This window comes from Heterocephalus glaber, unplaced genomic scaffold, assembly GCF_053883595.1.
Source record: "Heterocephalus glaber isolate CG9 unplaced genomic scaffold, H.glaber_assembly_v1.0 deba00000281, whole genome shotgun sequence".
NCBI lineage: Eukaryota > Metazoa > Chordata > Mammalia > Rodentia > Bathyergidae > Heterocephalus > Heterocephalus glaber.
Window position 1 is genome coordinate 19,570,311 of NW_028258139.1, and position 17,035 is coordinate 19,587,345.

The following is a 17,035-nucleotide window of genomic DNA, read 5'->3' on the forward strand; positions in this document are numbered from 1 at the left end:
AGAAAGCCTCATATGTCAAACCAACAACTGACATTTTAAAATTTTATTTTTATTAACATATATTAATTGAGCATGTTAATAGGGTCTTGTTTGATATTTCAATGTATGCACTGATCAATGTGTCCACTGATCAAATCCAGCCTCCATTTATGTACTCTACCCACCTCTTCCCAGCTTCTAGTAATCATCAAAGGAAGCTACTGATTAGCTGATGCAAATAATTGGCACGAAAAGCTCTGCAAGATTCTATGCACTTTTTTCCAGTCTCCAAAATTATATGGCAGGAAGTATTTAAAAAATTCCCAAGGCAGAAGTCATCCCTATTTTATACACTTCTTATGTCTGGTTTGTCCATCTGAAGTGCACAAGCTCCTTGATGATATTTTCTTTTGTATCATTTGCTCTTAGGGATAAAACCACACAAATCTAGTACAAATACCTTGTTTAAAAGTATGTTTTAGGACACTAACAAAGTGTCTGACAAAGTCTATGTCCAAGGCATTTTGTAAATATAGCCAGAAAATTGTTGTTGTTGCTAGGTAATTGAATTTAATTTTTGTCTAGCTCCAAACTTCTTGTGAAAAAAAAAAAAACATGCAGGGGATAAAAGACTTCTTGCTCTATTTTAAATAATAAAGTGTAAAATTAGGTATTTCCAATTGAGTAAAAAAATACAGTCACTGTATAAACTTGAAATATGGACATATTTTACTAGCTATTTTTTCTTCTGTTCATATTCTCACATAGGTAAAAAAGAAAATGTGAGGATGGTGGCCCAGATGAGAGACAATGCCATTGTAAGATGCGAAGGGAGACAAAGCAGAAAGCCCTCCAAACCAAAGCTCCCATCCCAGACAGCTCCAAGCCCCCCATCCCGACTTTGTCTAACAAGTGCTCCAGGTGGGGATCAGGGATCAACCTCTGCTCCAGGCTCTCTGTAACAGCTACAGAGCAATGGTGTCCATGGTGACTGTTATGGTTTGTATCTAGATGTCCCCCCCAAACGTCATGCGGTCATAGGTAGAACTTCTTGAGGAGGCTGGATCTAGGCTGTGCGAGCTGGGTTTAAGTGTGTGATGCTGGGATTAAGGACACGTTATTACTCAATTAGTCCACTGATTGGTTTAGCATAGTTCTGGGTATAAATAATGGGAAGGCCCACCCCAAGTATGGGTGGCACCAACTAAAATGTGGGCAGCCTGTAAGGAATAAACTGGAGAAGCTGCTTCTGCTGCAGCTATTGCTTGTTGCTCACTGCCTTCTGCCGGCCCTGCTTTGCCATGAGCTGTTTCTCCTCTGTGATGCCCCTCTGCCATGCCACCCTTCCTTAGAAGGCAGCCAACTATGGACTGAAACCTCTACAAACCATGAGCTGAATTAAACTTTTCGTCTTTTAACTTTGGGTGTTGAATATTTTGTCTCAACAACAAGAACAGTAACTAAAGGAGTAATGTAGACAGAGCTAATATATTAAATAGAATCACCTGGAGCGCTGCTAACACCTCAGATTGTAGAGCACTGCCCAAGAATTTTGGAGTCATTGTCACTTGTTCAGGGTAGGAAATTTTCATTTCAAAGAAGACCAAAGTAATGCTGATACTTCTAGTTGTGGAAACACAATTTTTTTTTTTTTTTTGCAGTACTTGCTATTAAGCCCAGGGTCTTCACACTAAGCTACATCCCCAGCCATTTATTTATCTACTTGTTTGTTTATTTGTTTAGTTGTTTGTTTATTATTTATATTTCTTCATTTATTTTATTTTGAGATAGAGTTTCTCTAAGTTGCCCAATCTGTATTCATATTTGTGATCCTCCTTGCTTAGCCTCCCAGAGTACTAAGATTGCAAGTGCAGACCACCAGGCCCAGCTGGGAGTATATTTTGAGAATCATTGTGTATTTTTAATCCCCCTAAGCTCCTGAAAATATACAACAATTCTCAAGGTGAAATATAAATTTAAAACCTGCAAAATGTCTAGCAACATAAATGGACATACAGCCAAAATACTTGAGGCTCCATAGCAGGAGTCTGAAGGAGCTCTATAACTCCCCTGACTGCCCTGCCCTCCTAATATCAAACTGAGGAAACAGGCTACATCTTTCCCTAAGGACGATTCTGTCACCTTAACTTAAATTTAATTTGGCCAAAATTCTACACTCTATGTCATAACAGTGAGAGGAATTTGGGGCCAGAATGATATTTAGAAAGGAGCTTTTGTTTATTATATGAATAGTATTTAATCCAGGTATCACTGACACATTTTAAGAACTCATGAAAATGTATACTTACCTAGGTAGTTATTTCTGTTAAAATATGCCACATTTAATTATCACTTCTATTATTTGATGTTTGCATTTTAAAGCCAGTTCCATTTGAGATTAAACTAATATTATTTTTTAATTATAAATCTCTGGAATATGATATAGACAGAGCTATTACAATAAAGACCAAGAATGAAAATGAAAAAAGTAATATATAGCTTCATGGTGACTGTGGTCAGATGGCTATTAGGTAATTAAGCATTAATTCATTGAAGAAATTGAAAAAAAATGAAACTTGACCAAAAAAAAAAACCCACCTGGAGTGATTTATGTTCATTCCCAATAACTGTCAGGTGCCCAGGATGAAGTACTGTGCTTTCATACTAACTCAGTAATTCATCTAGCACTTGGATCCCTATATTTTGGAAATGTCTATAAAAGTTTTAAATGCTTGCAGCATTTAACCCAACAATTCCACTTTGTCTTAGCCACTTTCCCATCACTGGGACACTATATCTGACACCCATAACTTTTAGTGAGCATTGACTCACAATTTCAGTGGGTCCGTTGCATGGTTGGTTGGCTCCAAGGCAGAAAGAATATAGTGGAGGAAAACTGTTAACTACATGGCATCCAAGAAGCAGAGAGAGAAGGTAAGAGCCTAGCACATACCCACAGTGATCCACTTCATTGAAGCCCCAGCTCCTAACAGCACATTTAGCTACTGAGTGAATCAATGGATGATCCACTCGTGAGTATACACCCTCATGATCCAATAACCTTCCAAACCCATGAGACTTTGGGGGATATTTTAGATCTACACCATTACATGCTTCATCAGATTTGTTGATGGTTATGTATTCTAAAAATGAAAGTGTAAAAACAATCACTGTGATCTTGTTTGTATAAAAAGTAAGCACATTGAATTGTCTTTCAATAAGGGATTAAGAATATTAATGATTAGAGTTCATTTATACAATGGAAAACCCTAAGTGCTCAGAAAGTATAAAATCCAGCTGTGTGGGTACTATGAAACAATCTCCAAGATAAAAAGAGAAAATGAAAATTATGGAAAAATGAATATAGTCCTCTAAAAACTGCATACATAAAGGAGAATTGTGGTGAAATATCCAGCTCTATACCCAAGACTATGGCTCCATCTATATTTATATTATACCTACCTCTACACCTAAACCTATACCTACACCCAAATAGCTAAATCTATTCTTGTATCTGAATCTAAATCTACACTTACACTCAAACATATAGCTATATCTATATCTATACCTAAACCTACCCCTACCTACACACAGACGTACAACTATATTCATACCTATATCTACACATAAACCCATACCTACACCCAAACCTATAGTACAACTATATTATACCTACACCCATATCTGAACCTTCACCTAGGCCTCATTCTACATCTATATTAACATTCCATCTGCACCTAAACATACAACATCTAAACCTAAATCTATATCTACAACTATATATAAACCTGCAGCTGCATCTGTTTCCACATCTATACATATGGCTACATCTTCTATGCATATGCAACTCTGTCCACATGTACATCAATGCCTACATCCATCTTTCACTTATATTTACATCTACACATACATACATACCTCAGCCATATCTATAATTGCATATACATCCATATCTGTACACTTACGTACTGCTCTCCTACATCTACATTTACACTTGTCTGTAGCTATGTGTACACATGCATCTATATCTTGTTTGCATCTACAGCTACATCCACACATGTGTCTGTGTCTACATCCCTCCTACGTCTATATATCTGGGTCCGTTTGCATGGATTTAAAAGCACATAGGAATTAAGAAATTTCCAGCAGTATTTGACTTAGATGGGAATTAGAGATCTGAAGTAAGAGAGTCAAAGGGGCTTTAAATTACATATTTTGTGCAGTTGAAAATATTAGCTAAGTACATGTCTTAGTTTTTCACTGTATAAATACATACATACACACATATCCACATAAATATCTCTCCAATAAAATCATAGAGGGGATAACTGTGCAGTAAAATGCAAGTCCAGTTTAACTACAAATTTTCTCCTATTCCTTTTATGGTGTCTTTGTCAGCTTTCCAGGTCAAGCTTTGGTTAATTTTACCTTGGTTTCTTTGTAGACACTTGAGCTCCTAAAGGTCCTTGTTTGTATTTTACCTGTAATGTTTAAGTCTTTAGCTCAGGCCTTTTTTACTCAATTTTCTCACTTGGTTTTCCCTTAGTTCCACAAATAGCATTGTATTGGTATATTGAGACAATATGGTAGACACAAGGAAACTAAACATGGGGTCAGAAGAGGTAAGTAGCTTCTCAAAGTCCCACCACACAACAGAGTTCAATTCAACCTGAGCCCATACCTGTGCTTTTTCCAGTCAATCATTGTGTCTGCTCTCGGTGTGCCCTTGGGTCTATCTTAAAACTTACATTTTAGGTTTAGAGGATTAGGAAATCAGAGGAGAATACTGCTGGTATTATCTGTGTGGTTCTGAATACAATGTCTGTCCTTCCTCACTCTACTAGCTCACAAGCTTTTTGTTGGTTCCTTTACCTTCCACTCATCCAAATTGGCTCTTTCCTCTCTATCTCGAGTCCGGGGTCAGACTAAAGTGCCTACCTATGAATTTTTCATCAATCTGGCAAACTTCATAAAGCCTTGGTATGAATAAATCACCACCATATAATTCATTATGAATAGCATCAGCCTGGGGTACAATTCTTCTGCCACTAAAGATTCAGCATGTTTTATAATTTTCAATGGGAAGATTCGACACTTTCCCCTCTCCTCTTTCTTCTAAAAGCAATTTTAAAGCATTCTCCTATATGTATACATTAACGTCATTATTCCTTATGTTCTTCAGCTGTTCATCTCCAAAGCTGCCTCCACTCAGCTCTGTCATGGGTGAATATGATTGATCATCTCAGCTCTTACACACAGGAAAAATAAGAAAGAATTAAACCATACGGTGGTCATACAAATAGACATCCAGGTTGAAGAGCATTTTGCAGTTGTTACATAGGTCAGAATTTCTGCTTTCTTTTTTATGCTCTTCTGAAAATTAAGGCAAATGACCAGCTGCTTTAAAGTGGCCGGGATGATACTATGAGTAACAGTCAGATATTTGTTGATATGTATTACTTCACCAGAAATTGTACATGCTCCTTTTTTATTTTTCAAGTCTCCTAAATTCCTCAGAGTCACTCTAAAAGATAATTATGTTCCTGATTTTTCTGAGGAAATCAAGGCTCAAATTCTGAAGTAGCTTCTTCAGTGTCATATGCTGTTAAGTAGCAAAGTTGATACTCAAATCTAAATCAGTTTATTCCTAAATTTGAATGGTATTTATCTGAATAGCCCAGAATGTAGGATGATGCTCAATAAAATGAAACAATGAATACAGATTTAAAAAACAAAATGTGCCTATAAAAAAATGTGCATCTGTATATCTTGTCTGGACTTCTACATGTAATTACCTTCATGAAAATACCCTGAGTTGCCATCTTCACACTTCTCAGCCCTTCTGAGGAATGTCTGGAAAGCTACACAAATTCCCTTACAGTTGAATCACATTAATGTGTTTAATTAACATTAGGCAGCATGGTTAACGCTGGGAAGCCTCACCCTCACTGTGCCACAGTTTCAGCACTTGTGAGGTTTGACCCAGTTTACACTGCATGAATATGCAAGGTTTCTTAGTGGCTCGATTCCGGTCTGGGTCTGGTGTGAGTTCTCCTTACTCAAGCCTGCACTTCTGCCTCTACGAGCTCATTGGTGCCCTAGCTGATTCAGCAAGGCAGGGTACCTTCAGGAGGAGGAGGAGGCTTGTTTTGCTTCTGTTTCCCACCACCACCTCTTTCTTCTCTTGATCCTTCAGGCTGCTGATCACAGGACACAGAATGGACCCGGTATTTGGACAGGCACCACTCTTCCTCAAGGTGCCCCTGCAGCACATGGGATGGGCTTTGCTCCCAGATACTCTCTGAAGCATCTGATAAAGGCATCCACAACTATCTGAGGTCAGATCCAGGGTCAGGGCATCAGCTGGCTGGAACAGACTGGATAAAGCTAAGCAATAAGACTGGGCATAAGCGACAGCTGGAAGAAAAGCAGCTGCTCAGAGGTACGGGAGGAGCTGTGTTTATAGGAAAGGAGCCCAAGGCGGATTCTGTATTGGGAGTTGCTGCTGGCTTTGCTGTATTCCATTGGCTAGAATGTCACCCAACCAAGCTCAGTGGCAATGCTGCAGGAACCATCCAAGGGCATAGGTGCAGAGATAGGAACGAACCAGGGTCATCTCTGTAACAGTCTAACTACATGGGTGAAAAGATATTTAGGGATCCAAGCCAGAGAATCTAGTTCTGTGTCCAGAAAAGGGGACAGAAGAGGCTGGGTCTCCTTGTAGCACAAGATAAAGAGGAAAAAAGGACTATCTCACCACAGCCATGACATAATCCTGAAAGTGTTCATCTGCACTATGTGCATGATTCCCAATGCCTGGAAATGCCTGGGGAAAGCTGTGGGAGGCCAGGTAAGCGGATGATGCCTCTATTGATACAGCCCAAAACTAGCATACAAGGAAAAGAACAAGTTAGTATCTAGGAACACCTCCATTAAAGACCAAAGAATGACATAGCTGGAATTATTATTATTATTATTATTTTTTTTTTTTTTGGTACTGGAGATTGAACTTGGATCCTTGCACTTGCGCAGCAGGCAGCGAAACCACTGAGCTAAATCCCCGGCCCATAGCTGGAATTATTAAGCAACTCTGAATTCAAACTATTCTCACTCCTTAAAATGGATGACTCAGAACCTAGAGTGTACTAGGCACTGTGAATGTTATCTTTTAGCATTTAATTCTTTCTATAATAACTCTTGTTTTAATGTAACTCACCATTCTTTCCTAATATTACTGCTAAATCCTCTTGTCACCCTATGAGGTCCAAGGAGGTTTCCCCAAAGAGAAGGTGGGGCCTCAACTCACTCACCCACATACTAGGTATGCTGAATGGTGTCACAGAAAGAGAAGTTTCAAGATGTGTCAGTAAGAGGCATAGAAAAGATTTATTAGGCAGAATTAAAGAAACAACACTCAGCGAAAATAGAGTATGAGCCCTCAAGAGCGGGGCACGTTATGGTGTGGGGTTGGTAATCCGTGGTGATCTTGGGGTTTCCTCTGCATGGGTGATCTAGGATGTGCATTCTGCTGTCGAGTTACCCATTTGGTGAGCTGGGTTAGGATGTTAGAGATGTACTGCCTCATTAGTGCTGCTTCCCGTGGAATGGAGGGCTGTGGCAGGAGAAGCACAGGGTCAGTTCACAAGTGAAACCATGGACCCAAACTTCAGGCTTAGGAATTTTCTTCTTCTCTTTTGTTTACTTTTCTGTCTTCTTTTCTTTTTCTTTCTTTCTTTCTTTCTTTGTTTCTTTGTTTCTTTGATTTCTTTCTTTTTCTTTTATTGTTATTGTTATTGTAAGTTTCATAGAAGGGAAAAAGTCATTATAACCTTGGACAAGTTTATGTCAGTTTTAAAGTTAAGATTTTCTTCATCTCCTTTCTTCTATGCTACTGCTTTAGTCATATATATTTAATATTTATTAAATATATAACTATATTTAATATTTAATAAATATATAACTATATTTATTTTCCTATATAAATATATAACTATATATAATACATATTTTGTTTTCCAGAGAAGGGCCCATTTTATAGGAGAAAGGCACAGGCCCGATGTATTGTATTCTTTAAGAATTAAACATTTAGGTGTGAGTAGCCTGGAAGAAGAAAAATTGTAATCTGCAAGCTTTTTTAAAGTATAATTTTAAAATAACAATCTATCTTCTCTGCTTTTTACCTATCTTTGTTTCCTCTATCCTGCCTCATCCTACTCTCCATTGAGATTCATTTTCAGGCTAGGGAACCGAATATGGCAACAGACTTTTTTGTGCTCCTCTAAATGGGATTCATTGGATCTCCAGGTCAACATTAGGGCATTTTTCTCCAACTCAAATATATCTATACTAATTTAGTTTTTATGGAACAAGTCATTTCTAGAAACTCTTAGCATAGGAACAACTCAGCAGTTCACGATTAGGGAAGTGGGAGAGGCTAAAAGTACCTAAAACCTTAGCAAGTAAGTCTACAACAACAGCAAGTGCTGCTTTGTAACAGTGATGTTTTAAGGAAGAAAAAAATTTATCATTTACCTAGCAATGGTGGCTGCCTAAATCTTAGTCTTGAATGACTGATTCTTTAACAAGCTAATACTTAAAGATTATTAACAATTTGCACTGCAATTAAAATACTTATGTTTTATGGAAAAATCAATAATTCTTTACAATTTTGTTCACTTCAATGACTCGGTTACACATACATACAAGTAATTTAATTATGCAGCCTAAGATGCGAAACCTAAATGAGAAGGAAGCCAAGAAAGTTAGAAGAAAAGCCTGAATCTTCAGAATTTCACTGGGAAAGCCTTCAAGTTCATGATCACATGATCCATCAGTAACATAATAATTACATTGATTTGGAAATTTTTTAAATTGACTTTCATTTTTTAAAATTTAATTCGGCAGAGGAAGGCAGTTTTTTGTCTTCTGAATGCCCTCACCAAGGGTGAGCTTACACCTTTCATACATGTTCACCTTATTCCAATCACAGCACTCAATCATAGAGCTTTGTAAATGACTTCTTTTTTTTCTTTGCTCCCATTTTCCTACAGCACACATACATGAGACCCTGGGCTCCTTGAAATCAGCCATTACATGTTTTTATTTTAAAATTCAAAGCCCTGTCAGAGATTAGACTCAAAGTAGTTGCTTCATAAATATTCTCTGAAAGTTGAAATACATGTCCAGAAGATGTGTGTGAGTGTGTGTTTGTGTGTGTGTGTGTGTGTGTGTATGTATTCTCCATAAACTAAGGATAGTGAGGTAAAGTTTCCAAGGATGACCACAGGAATCACAAAAGAGGAGAGGCAAAAGCACATGTAACGGAGACACAGATAATAGAACACTTCCTTTTCTAAATACCTTTCTCACAATCATGAATGGAAGTGGTAACCCCCACACTGGCAAGTGCTTGAGCAAACATCTGTAGGTCCTGCTGAGCCACCTGCTGAGCCCTTCCTGAAGTTCTCAATGATCTGGTACTGAACAATAGACCAAGCACATTATGGGAAAAGGGACATGGTAAGCGATCTTATACTTCTAGGAATGCTGTACTCCAAAGGCCTCCAGTATTGAAAAATGTTTAACATTACTTAAGTAAAAGTTTGGTCACATCTATTTGTACATAAAACTAGTATTGCACATAAACCTATTGATTCCCCACTGTGTGCCTGCATGCTTAGAAAAGCACTGCTGTCCAGCTTGCCAATCAATTGTCATTTTCTAGAATCTCCCCACTCTCTTCTCTCTGGAAAAGCTTTGTTTTACCCTCTCATTGTTTCCAGAAACTGAAAATCATACGTAAACCCTGACTCCCAAGAGACTTGTACTGTTGGCTTTGGAAACTCCACTGGACTTTCCCTTAGGAAGTGGTTAACAGGCCCTGTAAATTACATCTTGGATTAAATCAACTTCCAACAGCTACCTGTTCTTTTGTCAGACAGCACATTTCAAACGCAGCCATAAGTTTAAAAATAGCTCTCTTGCTCCTATAGACCAGTGGGGTGCTTGAGACAATTTAAGTCTACAAATACACCATAAATGTATGACAATCAAAGCACCACTTTATTTAGTTAACCTAGAGCTTCCTACAAGCACTGTTTGGGGAAGGGATAGGCAAGTGGGGGAAATGGATAACTTTTTATGAGTACACCTTTAGCATAGACTAAAACTTTTCTCTAAAGACTCAAGCTGCAGCTCTGGACCTTTAAATATGAATTTAAAAATCCATGAATAATTTTCTATGAAACATTTAAAACATAGCTGTTCTTCACAGAACAAGGGTAAGGCCACAAAGAAAGTTGGTTTATTAATCTAATAGAACTGAAGAGATCTGGTCTTAACTCTGGACTTTATTATTTGATATTTATGTCATGCTGAACCTGGCTTACTTTTCTCAAATACAAACTCTAATGAATAAAAGATACCTCTTGGTTGTGCTGAAAGGATGTCATGGCAAGAGAAATGTTCTGTTCTGGTACCACATACATCTCAACACACATGAGTCTATTCCCTTCATTCCCTGACACTCACCCAAAAGAAACTGGGATGGATTACAGTGAATGACACATTGAGAGATAGACAGTGGATAAAAAACACAATGATGAGGCAAGGAAAAGGAAGAAAACTTGCTGACCACTAGGGATTACACATGTGCCATGATAAAGGGCCCATTGGAGGCATTAAGGGCCCAGTTGAAAGGTGTTCGAAGTAGATACATAGGATCTGGCATTGCTCTTAAGCTTGTAATGAGTAGAATTCAACTTAAACATCATATCAGCTGGATCCACAGTCCTTTTCAATATTATCTCCATTTTGATTACCATCATCTACATCACTATCATTGAGTCTCAAGGCTTTCTTTTTTATTTTTAATTAATTTTATTGGTACATTTTAGGTATACAATATGATGACATTCATCATTGGATATTTGCACTTTTACATAATCTCTCTTGGTTCTTATTTTTTCCCCATTCCCTTGCCCTCCCTTCAACACCTCCTCCCCTCACTATTTACAAACTTTACTTCCATTTTTTCATTTCCTCATATTAATCCCATTCCCTTCTTTCCTTTCCCCTACCCCATCACTCTTCCCTTTCTCCCTTGCCCCTTTTCTTCCTATTTCACATTATCTATTACACCTTTTAGTCCTTATTTACACTTTCAGTTTCTCACACTAGAGAAATTATTCTGTATTTACACGTGTGTCCTACTTATTTCACTAGAGTATCACCTAAATGTGCAACCATTTAGCTACAAATGTCTCTAATTTCTCATTTTTTATGGCTTAGTAGTATTGAGTTTTATTAAAAAACCACATTTTCTTATCCAGTCACCAGTTGATGGGCATTTGGGCTGTTTCCAAGTTTTAGCTATCACAAACTGTGCTGCTATGAAGACGGGTGCACATCTTTATATGATTCTTTTAATTCTTTGGGGAAGATACTCAGCAGAGGAATAGCTGGGTCAAATGGGACTTCCAGTCCTAGTTCTTTGAGGTATCTCCATACTGATTTCCACAGTGGTTGCACCAGTCTGCACTCTCACCAGCAGTGGAGCAGGGTTCCTCTTTCTCCACAGTCCCACCAGGGTTTGTTATTGGTTGATTTAATGATAGCAGCCATTCTGGAGTGAGGTGGAATCTCAGCATTGTTTTCAATTGCATATCTTGAATGACCAGTGATGTGGATCATTTTTTTCATGTGTTTATTTGCTATTTCTACTTCTTTGTCTGAGAAATGTCTGTTCATTTCAGATGTCCATTTTTGGATTGGGTCTTTAAATTTGGGAGGTCTGATCTTTTTAAGTTCTTTATAGATTCTAGATAGTAGACCTTTGTCTGAGGGACAGCTTGTGAAATTTTTTTCCCACATTGTGTGTTGTCTCTTCACACTGTTGGTAGTTTCTCTTGCTGTGCAGAAGATTTTTAGTAAGAAGAGATCCCACTTGTTGACTGTTTGTGCTAGTTCATGGAAACTGAGGTTTTGTTCATAAAATTTTTTCCTACACCAATGACTTCAGGGGTTCTTCCTAAACTCTCTTCCAGCCAGTTTAGTGTTTCTGTTTTAATATTTAGATTCTTAATCCATTTAGATTTTACTTTAGTGCATAGTGAAAGATATGTCTATTTTTAATCTTTGGCAAGTTGAAAACCAATTATTCCAGCACCGTTTACTAAAGAAGCTATCTTTCCTCCTGTGATGGAGTTTGGCTATTTTGTCAAAGATGAGGTGGCTGAGTGTGTATGGAGTTGTTTCTGCATCTTCTGATCTGTTCCACTGGTCTGCCAGTCTGTTTCTTTGCCAGTACTATACTGTTTTTCTCACAGTAGCTTTGTAGTATAGTTGCAGGTTGGGGTTGTGATACCCCCTGCCATATTCTTCCCTAGAATTGCTTTTGCTATTCTGGGTCTCTTCTTGTTCCAAATGAATTTTTGGATTGTTTCCTCAAGGTCTGTGAAGTATGCTGCTGGAATTTCAATTGGCATTCATTGAATCTATATAGCAGTTTTGGAAGTATGGCCATTTTCACTATATTAATCCTTCCTACCCAGGAGCAGGGGATGTCTGTCCATTTTCTGATATCATCTTCAATATCTCTTTTCAGAGTGCTATATTTTGTAGAGAAGAGGTCTTTGAATTCTTTTGTTATGTTTATTCCTAGCTATTTCAGCTTTTTGGATGCCATTATGAAAGAATTGTTTGGCCTATTTCATTCTCAGTGAGTCTGCTGTTGTGTGGAGGGCAGCTATTGATTTTTGTGTGTTGACCTTGTATCCAGCTACTTTACTGAATTTGGTTATTAAGCCTAGAAGACTTTTGGTGGAGTTCTTGGGGTCTTCTATATAGAGTATCATGTCATTTGCAAATAATGACAGTGTGACTTCTTCATTTCCTACCTTTATTCCTTTTATTTCTTTCTCTTGTCTAATTGCTGTGGCTAATGTTTCCAGAACTATATTGAACAAGAGTGGTGATAGTGGACATCCTTGTCTTGTTCCTGATTTTAGTGTGAAGGATTTCAGTTTTTGACCATTTGCTTTGATATTGGCTGTTGATTTTTCATAGATGGCTTTTATCAGATTGAGGTAGAGACTGTCTAGTCCAATTTTTGTACGGTTTTCATCATAAATGTGGGTTGGATTTTGTCAAATGCTTCTTCTGCATCTATTGAGATGATCATATGGTTTTTGTCCTTGGCTCTATTGATACAATGTACTACATTTATTGACTTGCATACGTTGAACCATCCCTGCATCCTTGGGATGAATCCCACCTGGTCAGGGCGTATGATCTTCTTTATGATTTTCTGCATTCTATTTGCCAGTATCTTAGTAAAGATTTTTGCACCTATGTTCATTAGTGAGTTTGGCCTATAGTTCACTTTTTCGATTGGATCTTTCTCTGCTTTGGGAATCAAGGTGATGCTTGGTTCCAGGAATAAATTTGGTAGTATTGCTTTCCTTTCAATTTCATTGAAGAGTTTAAACAGTAGTGGCAGTAGTTCCTCTCTAAGTGTCCTGTAGAATTCAGCAGTGAAGCCCTCAGGACCCGGGCTTTTCTTAGTTGGTAAGTTTTTAATTACATTTTCAATTTCATTGATTGATGTTGGGTTGTTTAGAAGTTTTTGATATTCTTCTTTCAACTTTACTAATTCATACATATCTAGGAATCTGTCCATTTCTTCTGTGTTTTCCATCTTATTGGGGTATAGGTTCTGGAAGTAGATATTGATGATCCTCTGGTTTTCTGATGGATCTGTTGTAATTTCATCTTTTTTGTTCCTAATTGCATGGATTTAGGCCTTTTCTTTCCTTTTTCTGATAAAGTTGGCTAAGAGTTTGTCAATTTTGTTTATTCTTTTGAAGAACCAACTCTTTACTTCATTGATTTTTTTGTATCATTCTCTTAGTCTCCATTGCATTGATATATGCTCTGATCCTTATAATTTCCTCCCTTGTATGAGATTTGGGTTTGTGCTGCTCTTCTTTTTCTTGAAGCTTGAGGTTCAGCATCAGGTTATTTAATTGGGCTTGCTCTGTTTTCCTAACATGAGTATTCACTGTTATGTATTTCCCTCCTAAGACTGCTTTCATTGTGTCCCATAGATTCTGATATGTTGTATTGTCATTGTCATTTAATTGTAGGAACTGTCTGATTTCTTCTTTAATTTCCTCTGTGACCCATTGGTTATTCAGAAGTGTGTTGTTCAATTTCCATGTGTTTATGAAATTTTTGTGATTTCATTTGCTATGGATCTCCAATTTCTTTGCACTATGCTTTGATAATATACCAGGGATAACTTCAGTTCCTTTGCACTTACTTAAACATCTTCTATGAGCAAGTATGTGGTCTATTTTGGAGAATAATCGTGTTCAGCTGAAAGAATGTGTATTCTGACTTTATGGTGTGTAAAACTCTCTAAACATCTGTTAAGTTCATTTGTTCAAGAGTTTCATTGAGTTCTAGTATTTTGTTGCTCATTTTTGCTCTAGTTGATCTGTCTATTTGTGACAGTGGGGTATTGAGGTCCACCACTACTTTTGTATTAGTGCCTATTTTATTTTTAATGTCTGTTAGTATTTGTTTTATATAGTTAGGCACAGTAGTGTTTGGTGCATATATGTTTATGATTGTCATCTCTTCCTCTTGGATTATTCCATTTACAAGAATGTAGTGTCCTTCTTTGTCTCTCTTAATCAGTGTTGGTTTGAAAGCCACTTGATCTGCAAAGAGGATAGTTACTCTTGCTTTTCTTTGGGTTCCTGTCACATGGAGTCTTGCTTTCCACCCTTTAACTTTCAGTCTATAAGTTTCTTTTTGAATTAAGTGTGTTTCTTCTATGCTGCATATTGTTGGATCTTGCTTCTTGACCCATTCTGCCAATCTCTTTCTTTTGATTGTTGAATTGAGACCATTAAAATTGATGGTTATAACTCATACATATTGACTTATCATTGTCATGGCTTTTTCTTTTTGTTGGATTCTTCCTCTTTGCATTTAATTTCTTGTTGTGCCCAATGGATTCATTCTGCTTGGCCTCCTGGGGTTGTAATCCTCATTGTCTTTTCCTAGGATATTGTCTAAAATTCTTTGGATTGCTGATTTGGTATTTGTGAAATTTCTAAGGTTCTCTTTGTCATGAAAGTATCTTATTTCTCCATCAATTTTGAAAGATATTTTTTCAAGTTACATCAGTCTGGGTTGGATGCTGTTTTACTTTAGGGCTTGAAATGTGTCACTGTAAGCTCTTGTTGTCCTGAGGCTTTGCATTGAGAAGTCTGCTGTTATTCTGATGGGCTTTACTTTGTATGTGATTTTTTTTTCTGTAACTGCTTGTACAATGTTGTTCTTCTGTTGGATTTCTGGAATCTTAACTATCATATTCCTATGTGTAGATTTTTTTTTTCATCAAGGCTATTTGGAGTCCGTATGCCACACTTATCTGTATGTCAAGTTCTTTTCCCCTGCTTAGGAAGGTTTCTGCCATCACTTCTGTGAACAGTTTTTTTTTTTTTATGTTGTCTGCACTCTTTCCTTTGTCTTCATTGACTCCAATCAGTCTTATGTTATAGTTCTTTGGATTATCTGCCAGCTGCTGGATTGATTTTTCATGATCCCTTACTATTTTAAAGAAATTTTTCTTTTCCTGGTCACTAATTCCAATCTTATCTTCCATATCTGAAATTCTGTCCTCACTTTGGCCCATTCTGCTGCATAAACTTTAAATGGAGATTTAGTCTCCTGGATATCTGTTTATATCTCTTTTATGAATCTCATTTGTCTCCTATGTTGAGATTCCATCATGTTCTTCAGCTCCTTTATTTTTTTTATCTGCATCTACTTTAGATTTATTAATTGTGTCTTGCACTATAGGCATTTCTGCTGTCATCTGAGAAATTATTTCTGATTTCATTTTTTCCAGATTCTCTTTTGTTACCAGTTCGGGGAGTCCAGCTGGTTGAGTATCAGATTGTTTCATCTCATTTCCCTTTGGTGTTGCTTTAGGTGATCTGGAAGTCTGGTTTTGAGACTTATTTATGTGTCTTCTCATTTCAATGGGGGAGTGGGGATGTGTGCTGCTGGTGCCTGTGAGGTTCACCTCCTCAGTGCTGGGCACAGTGTCATAGTGACCCAGAAGGTTCACCTCCTCTGTGCTGGGGGCAGCTCTGCTCCTTAGCACTGGAGGCAGTCTCAAGGCTTCCAAGTAGGAAATCCTTTCTCTCTCATTTGATTCTTACAAAAGCTCTGAGAGTGAGATGGGGGATGCATTGTCCTTCATCTCAGGAGTCAGAATGTGAGACTCAGGGAGGTTGACTGATTTACCAAATTCACACAGTAAATGAGAGAAGAACTCTGATTTCATCTCTGGCCTTATGATCTCCATCTCATTTCCTCAGTTCTGTACCATTCTCAGGGACATAATAACCCTCATCTTGTCATTGATCCCCCAATTTAAACTGTGACTCCCCTCAGAAATTATAACAGTGACATAGTTCCCAGTTTTCTCCATGATCTCCTTTTACCCTTAAAAAGGTTTCCACAAAGACTCCTTCAATTGCTGAGTAAATCAGCTTCCTAACTTGCTATTAATTACTCACAAGGACTCCGGCCTGTTACAGAGAATCAACACAAGGCAGAGTTTCCATGCTAATTTATTCCATTCCTTCATTCTCTATTCTGGTTGATGGGCCCTCTTGGCATTATAAATCCAGAGTCAGTAATTAACAACTACACTTTCAACCCACTTCTTTTTCTTTTTTTCTTTCCTAGCTTCTTCTACCTCCTTTGATCTGGTTCATTTTCTTAATTAGTTTATGTGCACGCCAGAGTCCCTTCCTTGGGTCTGAGTGAATTTCGGAGATTTGAAAGTGTGGGAAAGGGAAGCTGACTTTACAGTGGAGTAAAGAGGGCACTGCCACACCACACAGCAGCCCAAGACCCACAAAAGAACCATCTATACAACTATCCCAATGGTAATCACTTACTAAGAAACCACCGTGTGTCAGGAGAATCTAGTCCCTTACCTTTCATCTTACCACCAGCCTAAGAAGAAGCC